The sequence below is a fragment of the Lactuca serriola genome, chromosome 8 (genome assembly GCF_051521515.1).
Source record: "Lactuca serriola cultivar US96UC23 chromosome 8, Lser_US96UC23_V15, whole genome shotgun sequence".
Taxonomy (NCBI): domain Eukaryota; kingdom Viridiplantae; phylum Streptophyta; class Magnoliopsida; order Asterales; family Asteraceae; genus Lactuca; species Lactuca serriola.
In genome coordinates this window covers 170,060,503-170,084,280 of record NC_136415.1, presented here as the reverse complement: position 1 = coordinate 170,084,280, position 23,778 = coordinate 170,060,503, and positions in this window count along the sequence as shown.

Below are 23,778 nucleotides of genomic sequence, written 5' to 3'. Positions count from 1 at the left end.
AAAGTTGCTATCTTTACGTCCATGCATGGCATTAAGGGGGCTAAAACACTCCATCATAGCTTATTAAGGGATTTAGGGCATGAAGGAGGGCCAAGACTTGATAAAGATGGCAACTTTAAGTCAAAAGAGGCCATGAGATGTCTAGATCTAAAGTTATGGCTTAATGACATTCTCAAATCCAAGAATTATCCTAAAATAAGCTAATAATGACCATAAACTCTCAAATAAAGAGATCTAGAAAATAAATGACCAAGGTATCAACTTTATACCTCAATATGGCTGCCACAATAGAGTAGACACCGGATCTACAGCCTCTCCCTTCATATATGCACTAACCACTTCAAGCTTCTTCAAATAAACACCAAAAGGCACTCTTTAATCTCTTACACACTCAAAAAGAGAAGAAATATGAGAACTATTGTTTCTCTGGACAAAGAGGCGATAAGGGTGGCCAACATTGAGAGTTAAGGCGTTTAAATAGGGTGCAAACCCAAAAAATTAGGGTTTTCATGTTCAGCCTTCAACTCGTCGAGTTGGGGCCTTCCAACTCGTCGAGTAGACATTGAAAGATATGCGGACATTAAAAACTCTACACGACGAGTCAAAGCCTTCCAACTCTTTGAGTTGCCCCGAAAATATAAATATATAAAGATTTAAATTCATTCCTGAAGATTGGGATCTTACATTCCATGTTCTACCAAAGGTGTCCTTTTAGGCTCAATTAGTTTTACAACTGCCCAACATCCCTAAACCCGAAAATAGCTTAAATTCGTCTTTTTCTTGAACCAAAGTTCATATGGAACAAATTTGTTATTTTTATTTGGAACTCTATTTAATAAATAGCAGGTCGTTAACATGGCCTCTCCCAAAAATCCATTCCTTAATCCCGAGTATGACAAAATTGAGTTTACCATTTCCTTTAAAACTCGGTTTTTGTGTTCAACAATTCCATTTAGTTGGGGCAAGTAAGGTGCCATGGTATCATGAATGATAGCCACTGACTGGAAGTATATAGGATCCATATATTCGTCTCCCCTATTAGTCCTAATACACTTAACCGGATTGCCTAATTGCAATTCCACCTCAGTTTTGTATATTTTGAAATTATCTAAGGCTTCATACTTAGAAAGTAACAAATACATATAGCAAAACTAAGTGTAGTCATCAATGAAGGTGATTATATACTTTTTATTTCCCATGGAAAGAGTCGAGTGAAAATCACACAGGTCACTGTGTACAAGTTCCAAAATAGTCGCATTGCTAGTGACACTAGGAATGGGTTATTTTGTCATTTTTGTAAGCATACATGCTTTAAATTTATCAGAAGTCATGTCAATGGCTAGAATTAATACATCTTTTGACATCTTAGGCATCCTTCTAATGTTGACATGACCTAATCTTACATGCCAAAACATAGATTTATCAACATTAGAAATAAAAGATACAAATGCATAATTTTGAACAGGTAATATTTTGTGAACAATACTCAAACAAAACATTCTTTTATGTAAATATCCAAAACCAATAAATATTTCACCTTGAGATAAGATGAACTTATTTGACTCAATAACTTGATTAAAACCTTCATAATTCAAACAACTAGAACTAAGAAGATTCTTTCGAATCTTAGGAACAAACAAATCATCAAAAAGACTAACAGTCTTTCCAAAAGTAAATTCAAGACATAAAACACCGACACTACAAATAGGTATAAAAGAATCATCTCCCACTCTCAACACTGATCCATCTTCAAGCGGTGTTAATGTTTCAAACAACCGTTTATTCTTGCATGCATGGTTTGTTTCCCCAGATTCGATCCATCAAGAAACATCATCATCCTATACATAGAATGATTCAGCAATTAGTAAAACATAATAAACATAATTCTGATTAGAAATATCAAATTTATTCAAAAACTAACCTCCTTTAACTTGGCTCGAAGACTTTTTCACTTCCATTGGCTTCACTGTTTCCAGCACTATTGTTGTTATTATTGTTGTACAAGTTCACACAACCATCTCTCCTGCAATTCCTCACTTTTTTGCACCTCCAACATACCATTTCCTTTTTCCTTTTGTTTGATTTATTTGGGACATGTTCCTTCTTACGTTTGCCATGTGCATTATGGTTAGAGTTCTTGGCTTTGTTTTCAACCATATGAATAGAAGGCTGTCCAGATTCAACTTTCCCTTTGGTTTTATTAGATTTGTCAACTTCCTTCGTACGAAGAGATTCTTCAATACGAATATGACTAGCAAGTTGAACCAATGAAAGTTCCTCCTTTTGATGTTTTAGGTTATGTTTGAAATCATTCCAAGATGTGGATGTAACGCCCCGTTTTCCGTTTATGATTAATAATGGAAAATAAGTACAAATACAAATTAATAAATGATGAAGATAATTATTATTATTATTATTATTGGGAATGAGGTTTTGTAATTATTTTCTGAAGAGAGGACTAAATTTGGTAGCTTTGAAAACCTGATGTTGCAAAGATATTTGTTTCACTACTAGAAAAACAGCCTTTTACGACGCTCATTGCGCGTCGTAAAAGGCTCAGACGATGCGCAAATGCGCGTCAAGGAAGGCCCTGTCATAAAGAGAGACGACACGCTTTTGCGCGTCGTCTATAGATGACGCGCATTTACGACGCACGTTTACGACACCCAATGCGTATCAAGGAAGGCCCTGTCATAAAGGAAGACGACACGCATTCGCGTGTCGTAACCTTACGACGCGCGTGTTAATGACACACAATGCGTATCAAGAAAGTCCCTGTCAAGAAAGGCCATGTCATAAATGAAGATGACACACATTTTTGCGTATCGTAAATTTAAATGTTTAAAAAAATTATATATTTATTAATTTTTAAATTAAATTTGCATTTAATTTCTCATAATAGGAATAAAATACTTTTTTGATAGATTTACTAATTTTCAAATTAAATAACACATTAAAAGTCTCATAATACAAAATAAAATACCATAAACAATAAAGATAATTCATTGCACTAAGGACCATGTTAACAAAAGAATATAACATTATATACCATAAGTACCCTCAAGTAATCAATCTCTTACAATGTTACTAAAAATACCCTCAAGTAATCAATGTCTTACAAAGTTACTAAGAGACTTAGATACTTAGTTGGTATGTAATATGGCACTAAGAAGCCCAAGAATTGTTTGTGTTTTTCCTGTTCCTGGTGGATCCTACATGGACAAAAGGTAAGAATTAACATTTTCAAAGTACAATGCCTCAATAAGGAAATTAATGGTAAAAGGCAAATCTGAAAAAGAACAAACTTTATACATATATACATGGAAGTATTGTAATACACAATAACAGCAACAAATACCAAATTACCCTTTGCTTACCTTTTCTTATGGCCACCTCCAAAAGTGAGAATTTGATAAAAGATTTAGGTCACACATTCTCTCATCAAGCTCTATATCCAAAAGTGAGAATTTGACAAAAGATTTAAAAAGTGGGAAAATATCAAGAATATAGAGGATAATACATTAAGAAAAAAAAATTACCTTCACAAAGAGCAAGTTTCAACCTTCTTCCCCAACAATGTTTGAAAGCAAAAAGCTCATATATATCGATCTTTTTTAAAAGGATATCTATTGCTTGATGATCTTTCTGCAAATTGAAGTACAAAATATATTAGGCATATGATAATAAGGAGAGAATTATATTTTTGTTTTCGTTTTTTATTTTTAATGCTCCTTTCACTGCTATAATCCAACACATAATAGGATAAATAAATAAATAAAAACTAACAGAGATTAATGTTCTCTAAAATGAAGAACATGATATTTGATAAAAGAGAGAGTTAATTCAAAATTGATGGATGTTTACCTTTAAAAAAGGAAAAAAGACCATGAAATATGTATGTTCCTGATAGCAGAGAAGGCAGTGACAGTGAAAATCTTCATTTATCATGACAGATAACCATCCCTCAATCCTTCTACCCACTTATATACTCTGTTGCAACAAACAAAATATATAAAGAATTACCTAAAACGCCCCTCCCATTAATAAGCCCTTTATTTGTAGGATTTTCCCATAATACCCCTATCTAAAATATGTGGCAGGCTTTTTTGGTTAACTCATCAAGTCATTATGTCCAAATTAAGTCAAAAGGAAACAAGTATATGTAGCTTTCTGGATTAAGTGCTTAACCCATTAAGCCTATTAAGATAAAAAAAGAAACAAAATAAAACTAATAAAATATCATATTATTTTCCATTCAGATTCCATATATATATATATATATATATATATATATATACATATATATATATATATATATATATATATATATATATATATATATATATATATATATATCATTTCACTTTCAAGACTTCAAGTTTTTAAAAAAATAAAAAATGCCAGTTTACAAAACTAAGCAATTTTAAGTTTAATAAAATATGGGAATACAAATCATCAAACTCACATCTGGACTTGTATGGCAATGATTCTTCTCCATTATGTATTCCATGTATCCCATCAAAAACCACACTAGGAGAACTTGTATAGATAAGCCTCTTCACATTAAGTTTAGTACAAGCATCAATTATGTTCTTAGTACCTGTAAATCCAAAAACAAAAGTTAATACTCTCTTAGAAATTAACTAACTATGTTTATTATCTTTCTTTTTACCTGTAATTATTATTATTAAATAATAATTAAAACTTAGGATGTGTACAAAAATATATATATCCATGGGTCCTACACAATATTAAATAAGGAAACTTAGTAGCCCAATTACAGCAGAGACTACAATGGCTGCTAGAGCACACTGTAAAAAAAAGTCAACAAGAGGTGAAGTGAAGTCAAGATAGAAAATAAAAAGTTTTAATAACTGTATTATATGTACCCGAGGTATAAATTCAAACAATGGTGTCATGAATAATAAAGCAGAGCAGATGATAATGCCCATGACAAATCCTGACAAACCAGTTTTCGCCTCACTTTCATTATTAACTGCTGACCTTGAAAAGGAGCCTATAAAACATATTTAATTCCAAACTGGTCCTTTTAGAAGAATTTCAATATTTATAAAACCTAGCATGTATTACTATTATTAAGTTATATCACTTGTTCCTTTCTTACCTGTTGTAGGGTATGCTGAGAAAACGAACCCAACAATATTAGCTACTCCTAGGCCAAACAACTGTTAAAAAACATTGAATGATGCAGCTGGTAGTTATTAATGGAGGAATTAGGTGCAGCCATATGGAAAACCACTTCTGCCCCTTGACAAGCTGCATAATGGCAAAATCACACATCAAACCATGTCAAATGCTAGAAACAATGACCATGTAGCTAAATGATCATAAAAAGTCAATATCTATAGGAAGGATAGATAAAGCTGAATTACAATTTACAAACTAATTGAGTTACCTTTATACGCATGTACATGGTGGTGCTGAGGCAGATGTTGGATTTAACAGACAAAGTAAGTACGTTCCACCATTTATGCAATAGCCATCATCACAGATGCAGGAATCTTGATTCTTGGCCTGCAAACTACATAAAATCATAAATAAAGGCAAAGTGGAGCTTAATCTTTCCATGAAAACAAACCAAATAGAAGAATATACCTTTCATAACCAAGACCTACAAGAATAAGTGACATGAACTCCCAAAATTGTATTGGTTCCATATTCGTTATAAAGTAAGCCTGAAAACTAAAAAATAATAAAAACTTCATATATTATCTCAAGTAAAATTGAAAAAGGCTTATTTAAATTACATCTCCTGCAGCTCCTTTTAATGCAGATCCATCTAAAGCTAGATCTCTTTCAGCACATAAATGAGAAGGATATTGAGAAGTTGTTGAATCCCGGAGCAGGTCCTCTTATGTGACTTTTTAAAAATATATAATATTTCTTTTATTAGTATTTTACTATTTACTATTAGAAGATACAAAAAGTTTTGACCTTGATCTGAAACTAGAGCAGGCCCTCTTATGTGACTTTTTAAAGGAAGTAAAGGGCACCCACAAGCTTTCATAATTTCTTCCCCGTCGATAAATGTAGAGTGGTATACCTAAGAAACAAACAAATATTCACTTTCTATGATCAAGAACAGGAGGGATAAAATCGTCTTTTTACCATGTTTTCAATAGAAGGGGGGATTGCTTGTCGCCACAGGAAGGAATACCCCCGATTTGATTTTGTGTCCACTTCTTGTGAATCAATTAACCATAAGCCCAAATTAATCAAATACAAATCCCATTTCTAATAGCTAAATGATACCAATCTGATACCAGTGTTACAGTAGAATTTATGGTTTTCCTCTTTGAAACAAGTTGAAATCAATGGGATATGGGATCGTAAATGGGAAGAAGATGAACTCCGGTGGTGTTACTTTTGAACCAAATTCCAATGAAATTATTTAACCCAGAGAGAGGTAAACAGAAGTACCTGTTGGAGTGGGTTTTCGCTGGTGTAAGATTTATGATCAGATCGGAGATGGGTTTTGTTGATGATGGAAAGCTACGTTTGTCCTGTCTGAAACCGGGTGCTAAGTGCTAACTGAAGTGATGATTTGGAACCAGGGCGCATTCTAGGATCCATGGATTTCATTTGTCCAAGGAGTGTCTGGTCATCTTCTTCCTTGAAACAGAATATCTCTAGAGACTTCACAGGATTTTGACTCGAAACCACAACAAATTCCTCCGAAGAATTGCTAAGAGCGAATACGGACACACCCGCTAACCACTGTTCGATATCCTGATCCGACATGCCAACACTACCACCAAAAAAAGTCTTATCGGTGGCAATTCGAGCCCCTAAAGGTCTCTTTGCAAAGGATAGAGAACCGGTTGGCCTTTTAGAGACATTCCCAACCATTACAACCACCATCTGTGCAACCATAACAATCGGAGCATGTAGGAAAGCAAGGTTCAATCCGACCTAGGGCTTGTAAGAATGACAAAAAATCACGAGCAACATCTTTAGCGCTATGAGGGATGAGAAGTTGTAAGGCCCTAAATCGTCAGCTCTAGGATAGAAGTAGATGGAGGAGGTGCGATTCGGATGGAAACCGTAGCCTTTCGCCGATTCTTTTAGGGTTGAGGCGGAAATTGAGAAAGAGTTAAGTAAATGAAGAGTAAAATGCCCGTCCTTCTGCTTCGATTGACATTTTCTTGATTTTTTTGTGGAATGAACCATGAGATCTTCGATTGTTGCATAGGTCAGAGAGCACCGAGAGAGTTCGTTTGAGAGTCGGCATATGTAGCATTTGTTGAATAGGGTTATGAGTTGTCGGAGGTGTATAGCAGTTTTGGTATCATGATTAGGTTTTGTAGGAGAAGGGGAGAAGAGAATGAAGGGGATCTTGAAGCGGGCTATTAAAAAATTTAAGAATTTTAAGAGATTTTATTTCCCCCCATTGAGAATGCGCGTTTTGAAGAAAAAATATAAAGCGACATTCACAAAGGACGAACATTTAAAAATAAACGCCCTCCGTGTTTGTAATTTTTTTTGTGGGACAATAATTTTAGGGCAAGCATAAATACGTATCCTCTATCTTTCGAAATTTGGAAGGCTGACATTATTTGTAGGACGCACAGAAAATGCGTATCGTAAATCACTGTGTGTCATTGTTTACGTGTCATTAAAGGGTATTTTTCTTGTAGTGTTTGGAAGGACTAAACTGCCATTATGGAAACTTTAGGGGCTAAACTGGAAATACAAATTTAAACTCATATTTTTGACGTCAAGAGGCTTTCATCCATTCATGATCCAATTCTTTGTTTTAAAGCCTCGTGCCCAATTTTAGCCCTAAACCTACAAAAAAGATAAAAAAATATGTGAAGTGTGTGTATGTGTATCTTGCGGCGCGAAAGAGAGAGAAGCGAAGGGAGGAAGGTTTCCTACTGCCAAATGGAGAAGAAGAAAGGGAGGAGAAGGGAGGCTGAGATCGGTATTGGAGAAGATAAAGGTGTTTCTCATCTAAGTAAGTTCTAATGAATCCAATCCTTCTTATCCTGTTCTTTTACTAGAAATCACCACCACCACCATGATGGTGGCGACCCGTCAACTACCACTGCCATGATGGTAGTGGGTGAAGGTGTTCCAACTTCAATTGGTGCTTAGGTAGTGTTACGAGTTGTTTTGGTGTCAAAATTTAAACCCTAATTGGTAATATTACAATCTAGGCATCGTACTATATTTTCATGTTTGAGCAAGAAACTTCAAGGAAACTGGTTAAGATTTTGATGGAATTATGTATTAATGAAGTACTCTACTGTTAAGGACTTATTTGGTTGATTTTAAGCCTCAATGGATAGGTCATAATGAGTTAAGTGGCTAATTGACTATAAAAAGACAAAGCTGTGATTTCAGGAATTTACCATAATTTGTCCAGATCTTTGAGAGATCATATATCGGTCATGGGAAACCCTTTTTAGTCGAAAAGAAATCCCAGATTTTCCTTCTTGAATCCTCTAAGATTCATTAGTTTTGACCGAAGGCCAAAAATGCTTCTAAGTAAGGTGAAATCGACAATTTACCAAGACTGGTCTGTAATGAGCTGTTTTGCGAGACAATTTGTAAAAATAACCAAAAATTGTAGAAAAATCATATAGAGGTGTACAAATACTAGTTTTAAATTTGAGGACTTGAAATTCATTCATGTAAAATAGTTTTTAAAAATAAGGCTCTTAAGGAGGGAAAACAGACCCCGAATAAACAATAACTTCTATGTAAAAATCTGGAAAATTAACCCATGAACCATTTGTATTTTTGGGGTATCAAATAAACATAAATTAACTATATTTTGCCTTTATTAGGAAGTTTGAGGGTTGGCCTAGTGTAAAGGGTGTCTTGGGCTACTTGAAGGGTGTTTGACCATTGGAGGTAAGTTCCTCACTTCAGACCTTTAGGGTATTACATGCATCCCGTTAGGTCTGGTGGGACAAGGAACTATATGATTACTACTTAAATAATAATTGTAGCATTAGTTATCTTTGATGTACTTATTTTTTATGTGAAATTTGTATGCATGATATGTTCAGGCTCGACGGCTGAATACCAAGACGATTGACTGAAGGCCGTTGTGCCAAGTCAGGGGAGCGAAGGAGGAAACGCCAAGTCCGTGGACTCGAAGGCTGAACACTAAGTCCTTATCTTGGTTTTGTTTGGGATTTGTTCCTAAATAGACACATGATGTAAGATCTTGTTGTTTATATCTTATATGGATGTTTTCATATTTGTTGATGGCATGGAATGTAGGAGTAGGGTGTAACATTTCTATTGTTATGTTGTGTTGGAATTCACTAGGCTTCGTGCTTACCATTTCCTTTATAAAATAATTATTATAGGTATATCTGTAACACCGTACATCTTCAAGCAAAATTTTCATTTAAAAATCTCATTTATCTCATTAACACAATCACGAAATCCCCATAAATATCGAATTATCAAAACACATGTTCATAAATTGTTCAAAACACAATCCATGATCCTCTAAAACATATCTCCAATTCGTGTGTACAATCAAACCGACGCCTTCCCGTGATCCTGAGAAGTACCTGAAACGCATAACACATAACACGGTAAGCACAAAGCTTAGTGAGTTCTCCAAAATACCACATACATCTCATTAGCCTCTCATGACTATACTCGAATAAGTCCCTCTGGTCAATGTGATTTAGTGGAGCCCTCCGGTCCCACAACTTGGGTGGACCCTCCGGTCCTTACTCAGTAAGCTCAATATAATACACAGCATAAATCACAAAGACATAATGCAAGATATCATAATACTCAATGTAAGCACAGAACACCCTCCAGTCACACCAAGATTTCCACTCTAGGTAAGTATAATGAGAAGACTCACCTCGTAAGAAAGCAAGCAAATACCTTAATTCAGACACGAATCTTGAACTAGCCTCCGCCTAACACATAGGATAATTATCTCTAATTAAAACTTAAGTCACAAATCTAAATAAACTAAGTTATTTTCTCTCTCAAACTATTGGAATGGGTAAAAGACCATTTTACCCCTCTATGGTCCCTATCATCACTATCTTGACCAAACCCAAAATCAACACTCGAGTCAACAGTCCATGTTGACCCAACTCGTTGAGTGCATCTATGTGACTCGTCGAGTCTCCCCGTTTCCTCTGAAATGTCGTGAAAATCCAACTTAACTCGCTGAGTTACCCATGTCCAGACTCATCGGGGAAAACCTTGTTCGACTTTTCGAGTCAGCTCATTGACTCGGCGAGTCCATTCAGTCTATATTCTCATTTAGACCTTTTAAGGCAGATCTACCACTCCACACTTCATATCTAGCCTCCCAAGGCTCGAATGTCACGTAAAGCTGTGAGCTTTTACGTTCATGCATGGCATATTAGGCTCATAATGTCAATACAAACTCTAACAAGGGTTAGATACACAAAAGCTTGTCTCTAGCTCAATAAATCTTGGATCTTTGGGCTCTTAAGTCCTCCTATACTCCAGATCTGAGGTTTCAACCTCATGATATGCTCAAATAACTCATTTCCCAAAGATGGATGGGAGAAAACCCTAAAAACCTCCCTAAACTAAGATCTCACAAAGGAAAGATAAAGATAGAAGCTTTTTACCTTTGCACTAAAGCTAATCACTGAAGAACTCAGGATCTACAGCCCCTCTTTGATCCTACACATCAAGCTCTCTAAATCTCCTTTCGAAGATGCACAAAACCACTCAATTTAACCTCTCTCTCTCTCTCTCTCTCTCTCTCTTTCTCTTTTTCTCTCTCTCTCTCTCACAAATCAATCTGATTGATTAGGGTTTCACACATGGGAATTGGATGGCTGGTGAGGCGGAAACGAGGGCTTAAGGCCCTTTGAATAGGACTCAACCCCGGAAAAATTAGGTTTTCCTCATATAGCACCATCTTGCCGAGTTGGTCTCTCCAACTCGTCGAGTTGGTAGTTAAACCCACGTGGTCAAATACGTCTCTAATCGACGAGTTGAGGAATCAACTCGTCGAGTCGATCAGTAATTCTCAAAATAAATATATAAATAATATGCATGGGAGTCCGAATATTACAATTCTCCCCTACTAGAATCAGACTTCGCCCTTAAAGTCATGCTCCGAAAATAAATCTGGGTACTACTCGTGTGTCTCAGACTCCGGCTCCCAAGTCCACTCGGATCCCTTCCAATGTTTCCACTGGACCTGAAGCAGGGGCACCTATTTATTGCTCAACACCTTCACCTTCTGATATAAAATCACTATCGACCTCTCAATGTAATTCAGGTTCGCATCTACCTAAATGTTCTCTAAGGGTACCACTACCGTCTCATCGGCTACACACTTCCTCAATTGAGACACATGGAAGGCGTTATGAATATGGCTCAACTCTACAGGTAGCTCCAACCGATAAGCTACATTGCCCACCCTGTGAGTCACTCTGAAAGGACCAATGTATCTAGGGACCAGCTTGCCCCGTTTCCTAAATCGGATCACCCCTTTCCACGGGGATACCTTCAGGAAGACAAAATCTCCAATCGTGAACTCTAGCTCGGATCGTCGCCAGTCTGCGTAACTCTTTTGGCGACTCTGGTCTATCAGTAACATCTATATGACCTGCTAAATCTGCTCGGTCGTCTTTAGCACTATCTCAGTGCCACCCATCACTTGCTGCCCTACCTCTCCCTAACAGATGGGATTCCGACACCTCCTCCCATATAAGAACTCGAAGGGAGGCATACCAATAATGGAATGATGGTTGTTGTTGTATGAAAACTCATCCAAGGGCAAATAGGTATCCCAACATCCTTCGAAGTCCATAACACATGCACGCATCATGTCCTCAAGTGTCTGAATCGTCTGCTCACTCTGCCCGTCTGTCTGTGGGTGGTATGCGGTATTGAAGTGCAACCGAGTACCCAAATCCACATGAAAATTCTTCTAGAACTTGTAAGTATATCGCACATATCGATCTAACACTATCGATGTCGGCAATACATGTCGTGCCACCACCTCTCGTATGTAGATCTCAACCAATTTCTCTAAAGAAGAGCTCTCACTGATAGCGAGGAAGTGAGCACTCTTCGTTAGCCGGTATACAATCACCCAAATCGCGTCAACCCCACGTGCAGTCCTCAGTAACTTGGTGATAAAATCCATGGAAATCTGTTCCCACTTCCACTGGGGAATCTCTAGGGGCTGTAAAGGGCCATGTGGAGGTTGGTGCTTTGCCTTAATCCAGCGACAGGTCAAGCACCTCTCAACAACCCATGCCACATCCCTCTTCATACAGGGCCTCCAATAATCTCTCTTTAGGTCCAAATACATTTTAGTGGCCCTTGGGTGGATCAAGAATCTCAATCTATGTGCCTCCTCCATCAGTATGCGCCGAGCTCCACCTGTATTGGGGACCCACATCCGCCTATGGAAAGTCATAAGCCCCCGACTATCCATCTCAAACTCGGGAACTTGTTCGATCGTCGGCTCCCTTTTGTGGTTCGCCAGTCTCACAGCCTCCACCTGGGCCTCTCGGATGGTATCTAAGACTGGAGTCATCACCTTCATCCTCATACACACATCTCGGATTGGAGCACTCGCTGCTCTATGGCACAAGGCATCGGCTACCACATTAGCCTTGCCCGGATGATACAAGATCTCATAGTCATAGTCTTACATTGTATCCAACCATCTCATTTGTCTCATATTTAGGTTGGGCTGGTCCATGAGGTACTTTATGCTCTTGTGGTCCATATATATGGTAAACGGGACTCCATACAAGTAGTGGCACTAGATCTTGAGGGAAAACACCACATCCCCCAACTCCAAATCATGAGTGGGATACCTCGTCTCATGAGGCTTCATCTGCTTCGATGCATATGCTATCATGTGTCCCCTCTACATCAACACTACACCCATCTCGGATATAGAAGCATCATAATAAACTACAAAGGCCTCCACTCCCTCAGGGATGGCTAACACTAGAGCTTCGCACAATCTCTGGCGAAGAGTCTCAAATGAGGCTTGCTGCTCGAGTCCCCCAGGCAAATCTCTGATAAACCTCTGGTAGTAGTCGGCTGATCCCAGAAAAATCCTGATCTCGATCGGGGATCTCGGCACCTCCCATCTCATAACTGCCTTAATCCTGGCCGGGTCGACCAATATCCCCTTCTGATTAACGAGGTGTCCCAGGAACTGCACCTCTCATAACCATAAGTCACACTTGGAGAATTTGGCATAAAGCCTGTCCGTCCTCAATACTCCAAGGGTCTCTCTAAGATGCTCCTTGAGCTACTCTCTAGATCTCTAGTACACCAGAATATCATCGATGAACACGATCACCGATCGATCCAACATAGGCTTGTACACCTGATTCATGAGATCCAAGAACGCTGCCGGTGCATTGGTGAGCTCGAAAGGCATCACCACAAACTCGTAGTGCCTATAACGAGTCCTAAAGGCCGTCTTATGGATATCCTCCTTGCAAAATCTCACCTGATGATATCCAGATCTCAAGTCAATCTTAGAGAACCAAGACGCCCCCTGTAACTGATCGTATAAATCGTCGATCCTCAGTAGTGGATAACGGTTCATGACAGTCAACTTGTTCAACTCCCGGTAATTAATACACATCCGGTGTGAACCATCCTTTTTCTTGACAAAAAGAATCAGCTCTCCCCATGGTGAACTACTCAGTCTGATAAAACCCTTCCCAACATCTCCTGGAGTTGTGAGGATAACTCCTACATCTCCGGTGGCGCAAGGCGATAAGATGCCTTGGCAATAGGCGCCACTCCTGGAAAAAAATAAATCCGAAACTCCACCTGCCTCTTGGGAGGCACACTCGACAACTCCTCGGAAAAAACATCCAAAAAATAACACACTATCGGAACCTCAATGATAGAACTCGTCCTCTCTATAGCAACCCGCGTATCCGTCACATACGCCAAAATACCCATACAACTCTGTTGTAGACTCTGCCTCGCTCTGGAAGCAGAGCAAAAAGCTGATCCAGATCTGGTACCCCCACCATACACCGTAAGCACTCCCCCACTAGGGTCTCGTATGGTCACCATCTGTGACTACCCGTAATTTTTAATCTTGTGAAAGTCAATATTGGTCAACGAAAGTCAAACATATCATATCAAGGTCAAACTTATCTATTTAATTATCTTAATATGGTAGGATTAACGAGTTATAGGTGTATAGACCTTGTATCAAAGGTGTTGTGTGTTTAAGGAGGAAAACATTTGGAACCGAGAACCTTGTCCGAACCGCAAACCCTCGCATGGGCCGCAAACGAGGTTCGTAGCCGCAAACGAGCTTTCACAATCGCAAGCGAGCATTTGTAGCCGCAAGTGAGTGTGCACCGCCGAGAACCCTCAGTCTTATCCATTCGGTGTGGTTTTCAAAGAAGGTGTCCCATCAATTTTGACCCTATATAGGGGCTGGACCGTGAACTCCTCCTCACTTCTACAATTCCAGCCGAAAAGACACCCCTCATACTCAAGAACACCAACCGAAAACACCTTCTCTCTCTCAACTATCATCCTTCAATCCTTTGAATCTTCTTAGGAGCTTGCTTGGATCTTCAAGTGTTCTTCATTCATCAAGATCATTGGGCCGAAAACCTTTTAATCTCCTGCATTTCTTCAAGAACACTCAACCGTGAACTCAAGAACACCAAGTGTTTTTCATTTCATCAATCAATCATCATCCATTTCTGGGTTCTTCAACCAAAAACCCTTGAATCTTCTTGGTTTCACCAAGAACACCAAGATCTTCATGGGCCGTAAACCCAAGAGTTGGCTGTAAACTCCAAACAGCCCCTTGATTTCGTTTCTAACACTTCTTTTGTAAGTAAATATTACATCCCAAGGTGTTTCCATAACATACTTGCTTATATATTCACTAATTGTACACATATATACTTCGTGAATTGTGTTTAAGACTTGATTTTGTTATGAGACTTCACTCGTAGAAATAACTACCTATATCGAACCTTCAATCGAATCACTCACATAGGGTGAGTTCATACCCATACAATTTACCTTTTTGAATGCTTTTAAGGGGGGGGGGGGGTGCAAGTAGAACATAGTTTAATTATGTTCTACTTGTACATGTGGAAACAAACAAAAGGATTTCTTATTGCTTAAATACTGTCAAAATCATTTTAGAAAAATCTTTTAAACTATTCTAAGAATTATGTTTATATCAAAATCATATTCATTTATATATTTATGTATAAGTACGCTTTAACGGACTTAGGACTATTGCTAAATACTATAACTCATGTTCCTTGTTTGGTTGTGGACTCATGGTAGGATCACTAGTCCGATTGTCGGCTAAATCATAATTATACTTGCTAAATATATACATGAATATTAAATCCCATTTTCAAAGAACATACTTAACTCAGTTGCATATGATAGACAATTGAGTCTTTTCTCTAAATCTGCAACAGTTCAAACAAACATACTTGTAAACTATAATAGGTGTAGTTTAGAGGATCAATACATACTATTTTCTAGAATAGAGAAACATACATAAGTCAATACATACATACTATTACTATACACTACAAAGTATACTATTCATTTACAAGAACAAAAAGGAACTTACATACTATAAAAAGAGCAAGATAACTAAAATGTCAGATACTATTCATGGCATAACAATATTCTTGCTATGTCACGTTTTGTAACCAGAGATTCCTGGAGGGAGAGCATGAGTTTCTGTATAGATCTATACTGTATTGACGATCCCACACCTTGCTGCTAGCTACAGTGGAACATGCAGGTCTATGGGTGACAAATGTCATATCATTTTCGACGCCTGAATAACATCGTGTTTTATACTAGTCAATCAAGTATGGTTATAACCTAATCCCATTTTGACCTTAATTAACCAGTTTGGTTTCAAGCTAGTTAACGCATCAGTAGTGTATTTTATACAATACTACTAAAAATCTTCATTTTTCCATTACATTTATACAGTGATATTCTCACATGAGAAATGCATGCTATTTTTCTAGTAAAGATGGTATACAAATATGGAAAACATACATTTCATACCGTTTCAAGTACAAACATACATTTTACACTATTTTCAAGAGAACCAAACATACAAACAGTTTGGTATTAGGAAGAAAACCACTTTTCATTTAAGAAGAAAATATAAGATTTTCTAGGAAGTGTACAAACATTTTCACTAAACAAATACAAACATTTTCGTGAAACAAATGCAAACACTTGACACTAAAATACTTATGAACTCACCAACTTAAATGTTGATACTCTGTTTCAAAATAACTTGTATTCTTAGGGAACTAGTAGAAAGGTAAACTAGATCGGGTTTTGGGAAGACAGAGCATGTTCAAGAATCATCTTTTATTTTAGTTTTTTTATACATTTTTGGTGTCATACAATTATACACAGAACACACATGTATTAACTGTATTATTAATTGTAACGTCCGCAAATCTGGGCTAGTCAAATTAGAGGCAATAGGGGTCGAAAACAACTTTTCGACAAAAGATTATTTAGAATAAATAATCTTAACCAAGTTGTAGAGTATGTTACAAGGTTTTCGTACATATAAAGAACGCCGAAAACCGAGTTATAACGAAGAAGTTATGACCCGTTGAAGTTTCACGACGGAACCGGCACGATACCGGGAAGCGTAAATAGTGAATTTACGATAGAGCGAGATTTAGCCTTAGCGATCTAAAAGAAAGTCGTAGAATATGTTAAACTAAGAACATCAATAAAAAGAACGCCCAAATCTGACTTCGTATGAGGAAGTTATGATTTTTCTGGTACTATAATTACATATGTGAAAACAAAAAAGACCCTTACTAGCAGGTCTATATTTGTTGAGTGGACACGCTTAGGTTATATGTGACCAAGATGTTATAGACTTAGAATCTCTGATCTTCGCTTTACTTCCTGTTCCATGTTTGGTTGTGGTCTTAGGGTTGGATCACTTATTCGAAGGTCTATCCTATCTTAAGTGATATATAACTGGTATGCACTACGTAAGTATTGAAGTAACTAGTAAGGATCCTCTTATAAATATCTTTAGTAATAAATTTATTATATGTCTCTTACACCCATATTCTCGCATAGATAACATGGTTGGATTTCATCTGCCGGGAGACCCATACTTTCCCGATCAAGGGAACGATGGATGGCTCGAGCATGAACCAGAAGAAGACAACCCTATTGTCCCAGTAGAAGAAGAACCTGAGGAGAGTTCTGAGGAAGAGAACGAAGACGAAGCATAAGAAGACTCTGACTCAGAATCCGAGGTCTATAATCCACCTCAAGTTGCCCAAAATCCTAACCCCCGACAGGATTTCCAATGCCTGACTCCTCTGTGGGCAGCAAACTTAGGAAGGTGAAGCCATGGACAGGGACAAACACCTCCTTATAATGGAGACCGAAGCTTCTACAACTTGAGCGAGGGAGGCTCAGCTGACAGAATCCTCCCTATCTTGGTTCATCTTGTTGCTCGCAATGCTGAAGAAGGAAGAGCAACCGTCGACCAAGTCATGGAAATTAGGGCAAACTCATGATTCAACATAGTTCACCTCCGCCATCTGACCGATGACCAGGAGTTGACAAGGACTCATACTGATGCACTACAGATGGAACTGAATGCCAACTGATCCAAAGTTAAAGAGCTTTGACAGAGCCAAGTTGCATTGGAAAGGCATGTGTGGGAAACAGAACACCAGTTGGCTGAATCCTTGGCAGAATCTAGTACTAACCAGAACAACACTCCGCACAAGTAGAGCATACTCTACTCACTCTTTTGGATATAAATTAAGTCTACTTTTAGACTCTAGTATTATTTTCCTACTTATGATTAGACCTTGAACTTTCAAGTTTCATTAGGTCTATGTGTTGTCAAAGTTTTCTCTATATTTGTATGTTGTTGACCTATTACAAGGTCAATTTTCCCGAACTTTGTACATCTATAATACCAATGATATCGACAAGCATCTAATCCTCTTGAGAAATCTCTATCCAAATTCTTTCATCTTTCTAGTGGTAGATCTCTATTGCAAACAATTACATGTTGAACTATGGTAAATTAGTTCAGGGAACACTCTCATTATACTCACTATTGAATACTTACAATTATCTTCATCTTTGTAAACTTATAGTTGAGTGATGCCTCCTCGTAAAGCGAACAGACGTAATTCGCCAATAACACAAACTCAACCACCGCCTCCACCTTAATTCGATCATGTGGTGTTTCAATCTACAGTCACCGTGGCTATAACGGCGGCCTTAATTTAGATCAACACTAGCGACACTAGTGGGGGTGGAACGGGTATTAATTCTACCTAAGGTGATAGTCATGGACACCCTAGGGAGTGTTCATATAAGGAATTTACCAATTGCAAACCCAAAGCCTTTAACATGACTGGGGGAATCATTGATCTGTCGCAATGGTTTGAGAAAATAGAGTCTATCTTTGAGATCAGCTCCTGCCCTGAAGGAAGCAAAGTAAAATTTGTTGCCTGCACCTTCTCCGACAGAGCCCTCACATGGTGGAATGGCCATGTTAAAGTGGCTAACATGATGGGCTAGGATACACTGAAGGATCTTATGTCTGGGGAATATTACCCGAGGGGCGAAGTTCAGAAACTTGAACAGGAACTTTGGAGCCATACAATGAAAGGTTCTGACATAGTAGCCTACACGACTACGTTCAGTGATCTGGTGGCTCTATGTCCAGGAATGGTCCCCACGGAGAGCAAGAAGATCGAGAGGTACATCTGGGGACTGGTACCTCCATTTCAGGGGAACATATTGTCTTCAAACCCCTCTACTTTCGAAAGTGTCAAGTGATTTACTCAAAGACTCATCGACCATGGAGTCCGTCCAAAAGCAACAACCACTGCTGTCCCAGAACCGGCCAAAGAAAGCGACAATAAGAGAAAGTTTTGGGACAAAAGAAGAACCAATTAGTGTAGAACTCTACCAAGAAATAGTAGATAGTGGATGTTCATGCCGCAAAACCCCTGCTATCCTTGCACCAGCAAAGTAGTACGCTGGAAGTCTGCCAAAATGCAACAAGTGCAACTTCCACCATAATGGACCTTGCCGAGAGATGTAATGTGCTAACTGAAATAGGAAGGGGCACATTACCCGTTTCTATAAGGCACCAGCAATACCAATCACCCTGATCCCTGGTGTTGGAGTAAGTCAGGCCTACTACGGGTGCAGTGAAGTTGGACACTACAAACGGAACTATCCAAAGGTGGGGAATACTGGTGGAGTAGGGAGAGTTTTGGCGATAGGCCATGAGGAAGCTGTGGCAGACCCTATGGTGGTCACGGGTACGTTTCTTCTGGACAACTCTTATGCATGCATCATATTTGATAGCGGAGCGGGGAGGAGTTTCGTGAATCAAAAATTTAAACACTTACATAATCAACAACCGTAAGAACTAAAAGAAACATTCACCGTAGAAATAGCTAACGGGAAGAATGAGAGCACTAATGATATATACATAGGATGCACCCTCACTCTAGATAGATTTTCATTTCAAATCGACCTGATGCCTGTCTCAATTAAAAGTTTCGACGTCATTATTCGCATGGATTGGCTGAGTCTTCATCATGCTGATATCCTGTGTTTTGAGAAAGCAGGTCCTCTTAATCTACCGAATAGCAAAACCCTATTTATCTATGGCGACAAACCAGACACGAACCTTCGAATCATCTCGAGTACTTAAGCCCAGAAGTACTTACGAAAGGAATATCATGCCTTCCTTGCTCACGTAGTCGATACAAGTCAAAAGGTGAATGATATAAAGAACATTCCAGAAGTTCGCGACTTTCCCGAAGGTCTTCCAGGATTACCACCTCAACGTCAAGTCGAGTTCAGAATCGACTTAATTCCAGGAGCTACCCCTGTAGCCAAATCGCCTTACTGTCTAGCACCAGCAGAGATGCAGGAACTATCTAGTCAATTGAACGAACTTCTCAGCAAAGGATTCATTAGACCAAGCTTCTCACCTTGGGGAGCACTGGTCTTGTTCGTGAAGAAGAAGGATGGATGGTTCCATATGTGCATCGACTATCGCGAGTTAAACAAACTTACTGTTAAGAACCGATACCGTCTACCACGTATAGACGACTTATTTGACCAAATTCAAGGAGCAAGCTACTTTTCAAAGATTGACTTAAGATCCGGGTATCACCAGTTACGAGTGTTAGAGGAAGATGCTCCCAAAACAACCCTCCGAACTTGTTATGGTCACTATGAGTTTGTAGTGATGCCTTTCAGATTAACCAATGTGCCCGCTGTGTTCATGGACTTAATAAATCGGGTGTGTCGTCCTTACTTAGACAAGTTCGTGATGGTATTCATCGATGACATACTTATCTAATCACGTAGTAAGGAGGAACATAGTCATCACTTAGGACAGATTTTGGAAACACTTTGAGCAGAGAAGCTTTATGCGAAGTTCTCTAAATGCTAATTTTGGATTCGAAGAGTCGAATTCTTGGGTCACGTGGTTAGCGAAGAGGGAATTCATATAGACCCTTCCAAAATCAAGGTCATCGAGAACTGGTCGGCACCAAGGACACCTACGGAAATCCGTCAATTCTTAGGCCTCGCTGGCTACTATCGCAGATTCATTCAGAACTTCTCAAGGATCGCGAAACCACTTACTACACTGACCCAGAAAGGTGTGACCTTTGATTGGGAAGAGAAACAAGAAAAGGTGTTCCAAAAGCTGAAGCACGTCTTATGCAGCGCACCGATATTGTCCCTCCCAGAAGGGATATAAGATTTCATGGTATACTGCGATGCATCCGACCAAGGGTTTGGTTGTGTTCTTATGCAATGGGGAAAGGTCATCGCCTATGCCTCAAGACAGCTTAAGACACACGAAGTTAACTACACTACATATGACCTTGAGTTAGGGGCAGTGGTATTTGCTCTAAAAATCTGGAGACACTACCTATATGGTATGAAAAGCACTATCTTTACATACCACAAAAGCCTCCAACATATATTCGACCGAAAAGAGTCAACATGAGACAACGACGGTGGGTCGAGCTACTAAATGACTACGAATGTGAAATTCGTTATCATCCTGGTAAAGCCAATGTAGTAGCTGTCATCCTAAGTTGGAAAGAATACTCAGGTCGTAGAGTCAAGGCATTGACTATGACAATCCATTCACATCTGTCCACACAAATTATGGAGGCTCAGCAGGAAGCCATAAAACCTAAAAATATGGTAGGTGAAAACTTGAAAGGGATGGATAAGAACTTAGAAGTCAAGGGTAATGAAGCCTTACACCTCATGGATCGAATCTGGACATTGAGACTCAGTGGATTCAGAGATGTTGTCATGAACGAAGCGCATAATACTCGATACTCCATTCATCTAGGTTTATAAAAGATGTATCTGGACCTCAAGAAGTTATATTGGTGGCCTAACATGAAAGCAGAGATTTCTACCTTCATGGGCAAGTGTCTTACTTGAGCCAAGGTTAAGGTAGAATATCAAAAGCCCTCGGGTTTACTACAATAACTGGAGATACCTGAGTGGAAGTGGGAGCGGATTACAATGGATTTCATAACTAAGCTGCCCAAGACAACGGGTGGTCTCGAAACAATATGGGTGATCGTTGATATGTTAATGTCACAACTGGCATTTTGCTAGGAAATTCTATTCCCATGTAAGCATCATCCATTGTAAAAGCCTATACTCTATTCTCGTTCAAATACATCTCATATGTTCAACTAAGGGTTGGAAACCTTAGAAATTCCGGTTCAAGATTATTATGGACTAGGAGTCTCTTATTGGGTCTAACGAACCAATAAACTTTCAACTTGACTACTTTGGGACTAAAATGATCCATATTATTTCTAATGGGCCTTATTGGGCCATAACTAATCCAATTAACTCTAATAAGCCAAAAATGCATTCTTTTATGCCATTTTGGGCCGTGAATTTCCCTAAAGGCACAATGGGCCGAAAAGTCATTAGTGGGCCTCATAAATTCGAACCAAGACTAGAAATGGGCCAAGATAATCTACCTCCCATCTCCTTAGCCCAATTCTCGGCCCATTATCTATTTAAACAAAAAAAGGAGAAATTAGTTAACTAGCTTAATGCCTGACACCTCATTTTTGTTTGGAGGATAACCATGCCATTTACCCACCATGTAACAATGTACTTATCTTATCTCTTCCTTCCCTCTCCCTATAACTCACGGCCAAAAGGCCTTTCCCCACCACAAATTTTCATTCCAACTTCACTTTCATCTCATTTTCTCTCAAGACATCCATTCCTCCCTCAAGAAATTTCAAGTTCATCATCAACAAGAACCAATTACTAAGCTTCTTGGTAAGTCCATAGTAAACTCTAGATGTTTTATTTCAATTTTATACTAAGATCATCCTTCTTACAACTCCATTTTCATGAATATGGGTCTTAGAAACAACCATCATTTCGAGATCCCTTCAAGACACAAGCTAGGACTCAAAAATCCCTCTCCTTCTTCATCTACATCTCAAAAACCCCCAAGGTGAGTTCATACCCCCTTGTTTTTGGTTTTTACTTGTTTTTGGGGGAGAATACAAGTTGCTTTGTGTAGATCTATGTGTATATGCATGACTATGTGTGTTTTCCATGGATTATTTGGTGATTATGTGTTGATTACTTCATTAATCTAAAAATATGTTAAGAACTTGAAGTTTATCACTTGGATCTTCATAAGAACATTGAGAAAAATATGTTTTATCACAAATATTACATATAAACTTGTAGATCTGGGAATTATACACTTAAAATAGCAAAAATGAGTGTTGTGCTCAAAGATCTATAACTTATACTCAAAAACAGCTTTTGACAGGAAATTTTGGTCCAATCTCGGACTGTTTTGACCCTCTTAATGGAAGTATTTTTCAAAACTGCTTTACATGGATAAAGTTCAGATTTATACCTTTAAAATGAATACCCTCACGTTTTCATACGATTTGTCTACAATTTTTGGTGAATTTTACAAAACTGCCTATCATATTTGAAATAATTTCGGACCAACCTGTGAAGATGAGTAATTTCACACTAGTTTGAGGCCATCAAAAATTATGACAAAAATTTTGAACAAAGTAGACAAGTTTTCCAAACTTCCAGAGTTTACGGATCCAAATTTCGACTTACGATGATTTTTCTACAAATTTTCCAAAAACTAGGTCGGAAAAGCCCAAAACCAGAAAAATATGTATTTCCACAAAAATCAAGCCAAAAATGATATTTTTGACAAAAATGGGTTTAAAATGTTATTTTTATCACAAAGTTGTCATCAACACAAGTTTTTTTTTAACAAAATTGGAGATTAAAGTGTTATTACAAAAATTGTGCCTTAATTGTAAATTTTTGACTTATTGGGCCAAGAACGTCATTTTTACAAAAAGGTGGGCTTTTTATATCAACTTTGTAAATAATCAAGCTAAAATAAACAAAACAATAACAAACGGGTTAAAAACGATATTCATATCCTTATTGGGCCTGGAAATAATATACATGTTTAGTGGGCCTTAGTGTCCTCTTACATGTATATTGGGCTCAGGATAGACATTCATATTTCTTTTGAGCCTAGAAATAATAGACACGTATAGTGGGCCTTAGTGGTCCACTTATATGTTTATTGGGCCTAGGAATGAGTTTTATATGTGTTCTTCTTTCTTTATGCTATTTTAGTGAATACTTGAACCAAAACCAATGATAAACCAACAAACGGATTTAATTTGATCATTT